Genomic DNA, 10,646 nt, shown 5'->3' with positions numbered 1-10,646 from the left:
AACTTCATCTGTATAATCACAAGTTTTAAGCACGAGTGACGCTGAGATAGACATTAAAGTAGGTAAGTTATTCTTTAAAAGACTAATATCAGACCACCATTAAATCAAGAACAAAAAGAAAACTCTTTACGATATGCTTTCCTCATGATACTTATGTATATACAGAAAGACATCGGGTACATACAGCGCATACTTTAGTTAAAGGGACTGGCCTACAAATCGTTCAACAACAAAACATATTTTTTTAGATATCTGGAAATAAATTATTTCTTAAGAAGGCTTTAAAACTTAACAGCAAAAAACTATAGTATTCTTCCGATACAAAAAATATCGCCACAGTTACTTGAACGGAAACAAAATTTATTTACCTACCTATACTTGTGCATTCCCAAAAGGCATTATTTATCAAATACCCTCTTGTATTATTTTCTAAGCCCGTTCTAACCGTTAGAACGGACTACTTTCATTTCCCGGGATTTCCATGATAGCAATTACAAAAAAGTTGATAAACAACTAATGGTATTTTCTAAGCTGTATCACGCTAGTCCGGTTTGACGACTATCTTTTGTAGGATTGGTAACCTGGAACATTTTGTATCACGTCTCGTCAAGCAATTACTTTTAGTATCACTCTTATCCTACAAAACTGTAAAGAGAAGTAACTCGATGTGATACAACCCGGTCATTACAGTAGTTTTAATATTCATAATATCTCTATACGGGTCCCAAGATTTGACCATTAACGGCTTAAAATGTTTTTTTTCCTTCTCGTAGGTTAGGCCACTGTTAGAAGTTTTCAGTGGCACAACGGTAAATGAACAAATATAGCATCCAGCAATCACTTTCAATCTCAGCTGTTCCGTCTAGTCATTGAGGTGAAGCCGTCACATCGAAACTTCATGTAGGTATGCCATTCCAACAGCTACACCTAAAAGACTGTCCGCCCGTGCAGTTGAAGCGACAAGCTTCAGTGTTCAAAAAAAGAGAAAACATTACATATCAAGGCGACTATCTAGTAAAATGTTTCATTTAATTTTTACATACTCTATGCAAATTGCCCAACATAAAATATAAAGATACAGCTGTTACAAAAGCCTCGATTTATTATTTATTTTTTACAAGCTATTTGTTTGGAGAACTTCTGAAAGAAAGAAATCGGAAACGATCCTGCATTCTCATGCAAGCCGCGACTCCTGGTTCTGTAAAACTTAAACGGTGGATAAACATATACAGTAGTTTCGCGAAGCTCCTGGTTGTATAAAACTGAAAATACGACTTATCGTATATGGTAGTTTCGCGAAGCTCCTGGTTGAATAAAACTGAAAATACGACTTATCGTATATGGTAGTTTCGCGAAGCTCCTGGTTGTATAAAACTGAAAATACGACTTATTGTATACGGTAGTTTCACGAAGCTACGAAAATACGACTTAAACGTACACTTCTATAGCCTCTGCGAAAGCTCCTTTATTTAAACAAAACAGATCCTATTGTATAAAACCGAAAATACAACTTATCTTATGCCGTAGCTTCACGAAGCTCCAGATTTTGAGCCATGACAAAAATTACTTACCCACGACTCTGTCACATGTGACCCTCAGCTCTTCAACCTCTCGTGAGGTTTGTTTCAAGACGCGTGAACGAGATTCTGTGGTGTTAACATAAGAATAAATAAATAAAACAAAAAATATAAGCCTGATTTTATGACCAATTCGGTAACATTAGTTCTGATGGGCAGCCAATATAAAAATTTAATATTAAGAAATTTCAGAAAACAAAACTCAGCAGAACATGTGGTGTTTTTGCAAAAACAAAATGAGAGAGAAGTTTTGCAAAACCAGACAGTACTTTTATGTGAAGGTGAACATTATTGAACTAATTCGCAGAAACCATGAAACTGTTTTTCTTTTCTTCAGATTTATAAAACTACAGGACAATATGTCTATATCCAATCGGTAGCTTAAACAAATTCAGACTAACGTTGATTTTTATTAAATTTGAAAACAAGCATTAGAGAGAGAGAGCATTTTTTCCTAATTTTAAATATTTTTACTATCGCACATCTCAAGATAGACACTAGTATTGCAAAAAAAAAAAAAATCAGATCATCTTATCAAACAGACATTCTAAATATTAACAAGGCAACTATTCTATCTTTTTCCAAATTACTTAAGAACATATGTTACAGAGAAATGTTATGCTTTAAAATTTCAGAATTGAAATTTTATTTATTTTTGTGTTTGAAAGTGATGAAAGTTGATTAGTTCAGATTTGGTTATATAAACCGCAATTTTTGTAGTAGCCAATTTTGTTTTATTACCGCCATTCACACTAGCATCATCATTATATCAACATATCATATAGGACGGTCAGGCATGGATTTTTGTACCAGAATTTGCTTGTTCTCCAAAAGTAACTAACAACTTCGCCACAAGAATCAGAGGCGGAGGAGACGCATTACTTCAGACATATCGTCTAAGGAGAACATTCCGCCTTCTCCATCGATTGAACTCGCGAACTCGTGATATTGAATTACCTACTGAACTAACTCAACGGACATTACAAAGGAAGCGCATGGACTTGCATTCAATCCTAAAGACACAATAAGTTTCATACGCGTTATGAAAGAATAGTCCGTATGCGGAGTGGGGTTTTGTTTCGACTTTATGTGGCTTTCAAATGAATTCGGATAAAATTTCCAGATTGCTACGGTGTAGAATAAAAACAGGTGTCTTGTTTTTGTTTTCTTGACTACCAAAATGAAATTATAAATTAAATTTTACAAGCGTGCTTTATATGATTTTTAAAACATTCTAAATCGAGAAATTTAAATATTGTTGATTGTTGTTCTAGAACTTAGGACCTATGGTGCTTATGTCCTATAAATACGAGTCATTATTGGTCAAATTGTTATGTATGTGAGATAAAAGAAATACGTGTGATGAACCATGGTTTAGAAAACAAACATGTGCCTCACAACACGGGTGTAAGAGGCTGGTGGCGGCCGTAAAAAGTCCGCCCCGACATCATCTCAGTGTTGATATATTTTCTGGTCTTTGGATCCATTGAATAATCAACTCATTAAGATTTGAAAATAGAATGACTGCTTAAGGCCGGTGCTATGGGCGTGGGCATGGTTGCACTTTCCATTACTGCTCATAACAGACTCAATCAAACGAGTCTGCAATTTTCACTGTTTCTTTTGTTCTCGGTGCTTGCGAGGGATCAACTTTCCAGATTATATTTCTATTATTCTTTGAAAGAGGATAAATTGAATATCTCAAACGAACCTCTCATAAAATTCTTTTAAAAAATGAAACAAACTGAAAATCTCAAAGTCAGCTCTTTAAATTTTATCATCTGACACTTTTAATCTTCTTGCCAATAATCATAGCCTCTATGCCGTCTAAACAGCTGATCGCATGTATTGACCATGCTGCCGTTGGACTGATGGCCCGTAATATGGGTAGCCGAATACAGAGCTCTATGGTAAAGATCTATCCCTTGCCAAAGCTAATCATCTAAGATCAAACAGTGTAAGAGAGAAGGAAATTCTAGGTCGAGCGTGATGAAATTTAGCCTAGTAACCTTTACCAGCGCAGGACGAAACTTTTGGAGGATTAAATATGATAATAACTCAGGAGGTGTTGAAATATATTCTCCATCTGTTTTCATTTGTTTATCTATACATGGCTACAATGTCGTTATGGATTCCGCCTTCGTGATGTAATTTTTTAAACTTCACACAATGAATATATACTACTTTTATTTTCGTAAAATTTTCAATAAATCTTCTTTCAAAAAACCGTTTATCTGTCAGCAGTTTAAAGCATTCCTGAAATGAAAACAAAATAGAATCTTATGTACACTAGAAACAGTCAAGAAACTGTCGCAGCAAGTTTAAAAATATATAAAATTACATTTTTTTTTCTTCAGATAATGCACTCTGGTACTAGCGTACTTACAATTCCCAGAAATAATCATATTACCACTTATTAACTATGTTAACTATATAATTTTTCAAATATTTATTTGACTGATATATCATATAAAAATGCCATGCTAAAATATAATTTTATATTAGTTAAATAAAAATACAGATATAGAAATATATGAGAAAAGATAATTATAATCATACATTGACTTTACTTGTGGCCTTTCGCTGTTGAAACAAATTTCTAGCCTAGAAGAACCTCCTTGCTTTACGAAATAGGGCCAATTTTTTTCCGAAAATGTTTCTCCATTTGCAAGTGTCACCGAGGAGAGGTTTTGGATATTTTTTAACACATAACGTACATTCATTATTGAAACAACTAAGCTGTATCGTATCAACAATGATAGTCAAAAGATATGTCAGGTATCTATAGTCTTTCAGCAGATATAGTCCGAATCGAGTTTTGTTTATTTATGTATGCATTCTCGTTCATCAGTGGTGTTAATTCCTCCCTTTTTTGCAAACACACCTTTTTTTCGTCCCTCAGGACTTCGTCACTTTTTATATCTTATTTATAACCAAATGTATCTTTAACGCTCTGTCTACCTACTAATTTTCAACTGACTTTCCTTTTATTGTGGTGACCTATCTTTGCGATAATGCGGCCTTGGCTATAATATCTGTGCTAAATGTTTGCAGGAAGTCTGCTCTCGTGGATTCATCCGGACACCAGCTTATTTATACTCTTTAATTTTTCATTGATGTTAGCATGCATTTGTCCATTTGATAAAGTATAGAGTTCATTTTCAATAATTTAATAGTTTATTACTAATATATTTTAGGTCGATTGTGAACAAGTACTACAACTTATATTAATCACACCCACATTCTGATAGAACCCAACACCACGAGGGTAAGAGAGAAGATGCAAGTTTCCCTTTAATGCTGAGCGCAAAGCAAGGGGAAAGCTACTGGTACCAATTTCACTCTTTGTATGACGCGGCCGGGATCGTCCCACAGACCACCCACACACGAATGGAGGCTCTACCACCAGGCTACCGGGGCCAATAGTATAAATAAGAAAATAAAGGTGTAAAAGGTACTTTTTTCACATTGAGCGGGCCTTCATGACCCCGGACAACTTTTAATTACTTGATTTACGCAAACCATTCGCCATACTATTTCCTGAACTAAACAGAAGTAAAATCTATCGATGGCTATGGTAACAGATGAACGAAAAGTTGAATATCTCAAGAACAATGTCAAAAGACAGAAATACAAAACAAAGAGCATCAACCTTTCCGGTTAAAAAACCAAGTTGCATTTAGTAGGCGATCCTGAGAATAAATACAAATCCGCTGTATAAGAAAGACAGGGAAACAACGAGGAAAAAGCCTGATCTACCAAAACAGACTAAGTAAAACATCATGTAACTAGTAAGATAGCTACTTTCTCGCAATTGTACAGAAAAGAACAAGACCAGAAGTAAGTTGGAAAAAATGGTCATAGAAATAAACAAGACAAAGCGAGACGTAGCAATAGCTAAATCTGTAAAACATTAGTAAAGAATAAATAAAAGAGACATAAAACAAAAGAAAGCTTAAGACGTTATTAAATAGTAAAGGAATAGACATAAAACAATGACTAAATATGTAAAACATTAGTAAAGACATAAACAAGAAAACAAAGACATATTTTGTGGACATTGGTGAAGGAGGCTAAGACGCTTCGCGACGGAGGAGAATGCCCCGGGTTTGGTTCCGACTGAGTGTCCTTGGGAAAGCAATTTATCACTATTGCCTCAGTTGACCCGCTGCACTCTGTGAATGGTTACCACAAATTGCGGGGGTAATTGGATTTTAAAACAACGGTTTCTGAAATAGAGTGTGCTCAAAAGCTCTAGAGAGCTATGTTCAATGTTTCATTCAACAAAGCGACAATTAAAGAAATTAACTGTCTACCTTAACCTTGAATTCAATTTCCGAACACATTAAACTATGGTAAAGAAAGTAAACAAGAAAATGGAGAGAATGTGTTGCTCCAAGCGCTAAATTAAATACCGTCATAGGGAAAAACGATAACAAAAAATGAGATCGCTCATAAAAGCTAAAGAACTTAACTCATATGGAAACATAGGCAGTTTAAATGTAAAACTATTTTGTAAATAATTGTAAACAAATACACAAGAACACTGATAAATTGTGGTCATTTCTGAAGATCTGAAATAAATACTAAAGAAAGACACAAAAAATGGTGCACAGAGACACTGAAACAGCCGAAGATGAAAACATCAAACGTGAAACATAGCTTCTTCGGCGAACATTTGTAAAATTATCCTCTTTTTGTTTGCTCATTTGAAGATAGTACATACAGATTTCGTGAAAGAACAAATCGTAATTAACAAATAAACAATGGATTCTGTCTAAAGTGGACAAGCAATTTATGTTGTACCCCCACAAAAACACGGTAACCTACTGTGTAGAAAATGAAATTACAGAGAACATATACATAAGGAATTAGTTTCTAATATAAATAGAAAGAAGGTCTACGCCAGTTTCATTGAGAGAGATCTATTGACAAAATATATGAGTGTCCGGTTTTTTTTGTACATTTAATCTTTAAAATCTCAATTTCCTTCGCATGTTATATTAAAAACTCCCTTCTTAAACATAATCTTTCCTAACTGCTATGTAATTAATACAACTTATTTCTATATTTGCACTAAATAAGAATAGCATTGATCATAAATTCCTAACCTTTTAAAATAATCAACCCAACGTTCTTCTGGCGATCCCCACTTAGTGCAATATTTAAACAAATCAAACCTATGGCAATCATTTGAACATATTTTTTCTGAAACTAAAAAATGTATGGCCATAATTAAAAAACCTATCAAAACAAATACATGAAAAAAATCTTGATAGTATAGGTCATGATCTTAAGATTGGCGATCCTATTTTACAAGATCTTGTGACGTACACATTTGCTGTTTTTACCATAGTGAAGTGTTTGCAGTGAAACCCGAAGCAAACGTTTTATTGTTGCAAAGGCATGTACAGTACGAGGGCTACCCAGTTTCCGATAGAAAACCCCGCACGGATATCTCTGAATTACAATAAAAAAGTTTTTGTTAAAGCTGTTGACAATGATCATTACGAGAAATACGCGATTCAATCAAATCGCCTATAATACGTTTTAAGTTATCTAACCCAAATAATATATTGCAAACACATGCGGTTTTTTAACGACAAACGTACGCAAATTAGATGGATATGTTAAATACACCTCGCGTAACTTAACTTTCACATTCAAACGCTTACATTTTTCACAGAAGAACTTTTTAATTGTTTTATCACGCTGTAACGTTATATATTTTTAGAATTAATTGCAATCATTAACTGATTGAAGGTAAATGCTGATCTGGAATGACATGAGAGACATAGTAATTTTAGTGAATTAATTCGATTTTTGTAGAAGCAACTGATTCTTTTGATAAAATTGTTTAGAAAATACCGTCGTGTTTTTCAGAAAAAAATAAAAACGGTAATATAATGTGATGAAACAAAACGTAATCCATTGCCACCCAAACAAAAAAATGCTAATAAATTAAAAGGCAGTTAGTATCTGATTAGAGAAGAGCGCAGGTAATGCCTGGTTCTCTTCTATATGCGGACGGTATAGAAACACTGCTAGAATTTCCCTTATTCTATGTCGAATTCGAAACAGAGTTAACAAGGATGATAAAAAAAAAATAACTGATATAATTAACCCCTTTATCATGCGGGACACGATTTATTCCGCTTTGCGACCAATGTAGATATAATTACCAAACCATCACCTGCCGTGCATTCTGATAATTGATCTGCACAGTTCGCCAATCATCAGTAATCGTTTTGGTAAGCACTACTTTAAAACAATATTATGGTACAGTCCAAATTGAAAGACGACAAGTTTCATTATAAGAAATTTAGCAGGGTAAGGTATAAACGTTTAGCCATAATCACAATAATCACATTTTGTGTATTACAGAAAACACTTATCTGTACCTACGTTAATCATGCAGCAATGAATTAAGAATGAAAGAGAAAAGCATTACACTACAAAAATTACAGATTATACTACAAATATATAATGATTATACCCATGTGGATTGTTTCTTTCAAGATGCGGATATTACATTAATATTATGTATTTCAATGGAAAACGGTATCTATATGGAGTTGTAATCTAAAGCGTAACATGGACGGATTAAAGAGAGATCACCTACGGACTCTTTAAACGAAACGCTCAATTAGAGAAAAACGCTATCCGATGTCCTGATGTATTACTACTTTATCTTTTCCTTAAAAAACTTCACCTGTAAGAACTGAATAACGTTAGTAAGGAGGGAGGAATGTTAAAAAAGCTAAATACATTTCAATTCTAAAGAAATTTGTTAATACATTCAGAAGGGCTTGTTCCACGCAACTACCACGGCACAGAAAAACTTTAAATATTTTTTTTAAATAAATACGTATAGGGAAGACCAAAAAATTGTTTTTGAAAAGTCTAGAACCTTATATATGCCATGAATTCTTCCCAGTCCCATACTACCACTTAAAAAACCACGGAGTAGAGGTCGCTGGTAAGCGTACTATGACAAGGCTATATCAGCATGTAGTTCTCGTGTGGCTATTCAGTATGAAACATAATCACATTCGCGTAACAACCGTTAACACATAGGACTATTTAAATTTTACCAACGGTAATTCAGGAAATAACTATACCACAACGAAAGCTTGATGTATACAAACAGGACTAAAAATAGATTAAAATTAAACATAGGGAATTCAGCATATTTTCTATCATTATTTACAATCTAAATATTTTCATAGTTTAGTACCAATTGCAAAGTAGCTCAAGAGGTAAAGCATACTGTCCATGTTTTCCGTGTGGGTTCGAACTCAGCATCGACATTTATTTTTATTCATTTTTGCTTAAAAAGTTATAATTCCTTTATGTGCTCTGAGACTAACACTACCATTATGAAATATCTAAAGTCGATATGGCAGATGATAAAGTTTTAGTATTAAGGTGAGTTTTTGACTACACAATGTTTTCTACAAGTGGTAAGATAATATATACTAAAGTTTATAACATACACGAAAAGAGTAATGACTGAATACATTGTAGATGAAAGGTTTTGAAAACACATTAATTCAGGGGAGGGCCTAATTGTCCACCTGTCATCATGTAGAATAGCTGTATTATACCAGTAAATATCAAATAATTGCACAAAGTTCAGGTGGGAGGAAAAAGTAGGTCACTAGGTCATGGTGGCCTCTAAAGGACAAGACCAAAATATAATATACATATAACTGATATAATTGCATGTCCCGTGAAAAAACTTTTTAATGTGATGTTATTAAGCTTTTTCTACTATTTCGAAGAATAATTAGAGCTAATCCAATCTCACCACGGCGTCGGCGTCACACCTTGGTTAAGTTTTTCGTACCAGACCGCTTTTTTGACAAAGTCCTTTTGAGATAAAGCTTTGAAACATCGAACCCTATTTACCATCACCATGCCAGCATTAGGCAAGAGTAAATAACTCAATCAAGGATTTGGATGAAATATGGCCCCTTTTAACTTAGAAATCTTTGTTAAGTTTTTTTCGTCCAGGTCAAATTTGAGAAAGTAGTGTTGATTAGTATTGGCTTTTGAAACTTTATCACATGTTTATTATAACAGTTCTATCTGTAGGCAAGAGAACCTAACTATGTCAACAATTTTGGAGAAATTATAGCCCAATTTGAATTTGGAATTGGAACAAATTTGTACAAGGTTCATGTTTTGTCAAAACTATTTGACATGTGGCTTTGAAAGATTGAAAAAAATTGATTATCATCCTGAGTTAGTTTGTAGGCAAGAGTAGCAATAACACTGTAACTATTTTGGCTGATTATGTGGCCCTTTTTGACTTGAAATTGGATCAGTTTTTCGTGAACAAGTCCATGTTTTGTCAAAACTACTAGACAATTGCTTATGAAACTTTGAACTCTTGTTATCATCTGAATTCCATCTGTAGGCAAGAGTACCAAAATCTGTCCAATCGATTTTGGCTAAATAATATGGCCCTTATTGGACTGTAAATTGGTTTCAGTGATTTCATACAAGTCAACGTTTTTGTCAAAGGCTAGTTATGATATGTGATGCTTTGAACTTTTCACAACTTAGTTTATCAACCATGATTCCCATCTGTAGGCAAGAGGTACTAAACGCTGTCCCTATTTTGGCATAATTATAGCCTGTTTTTGGACTTGGATTTGGTAATCAGTTAAATGATTCGTATCAGCCTGTATTCTGCTTAACCTGTTTGTCATAAATCATTGAAACTTTGACCACTAGTTACACCTTCCTAGTTACTTACCTATGATTACGGACGTTAGCTCAGTTAGGCCCTTGTTCGACATAGAAATTTAGTTAGGTTTCGCATACCATTCAATATTTTGTCTATTAACTGTTTGATATATGACCTTGAACCTTTGAACACTTGCTTACCAACATGGTCACACATTGCCATATATATGCAAGAATAAACCAAATCCACAAAATTCAATGCAGGTACATTGTATGTCTTAATAACTTAATTTAAGCATAATACATAAAGCCGCATTAGCTCTAGTGGGTTTAATCTGTACACTAGTCAGTAGTGTACATGAATTTACCACTATG

The sequence above is a fragment of the Mercenaria mercenaria genome, chromosome 12 (genome assembly GCF_021730395.1).
Source record: "Mercenaria mercenaria strain notata chromosome 12, MADL_Memer_1, whole genome shotgun sequence".
In the NCBI taxonomy this organism is placed as follows: Eukaryota; Metazoa; Mollusca; class Bivalvia; order Venerida; family Veneridae; genus Mercenaria; species Mercenaria mercenaria.
The sequence above is the reverse complement of the archived record's forward strand: the minus strand, read 5'-3'. Positions refer to the sequence as shown.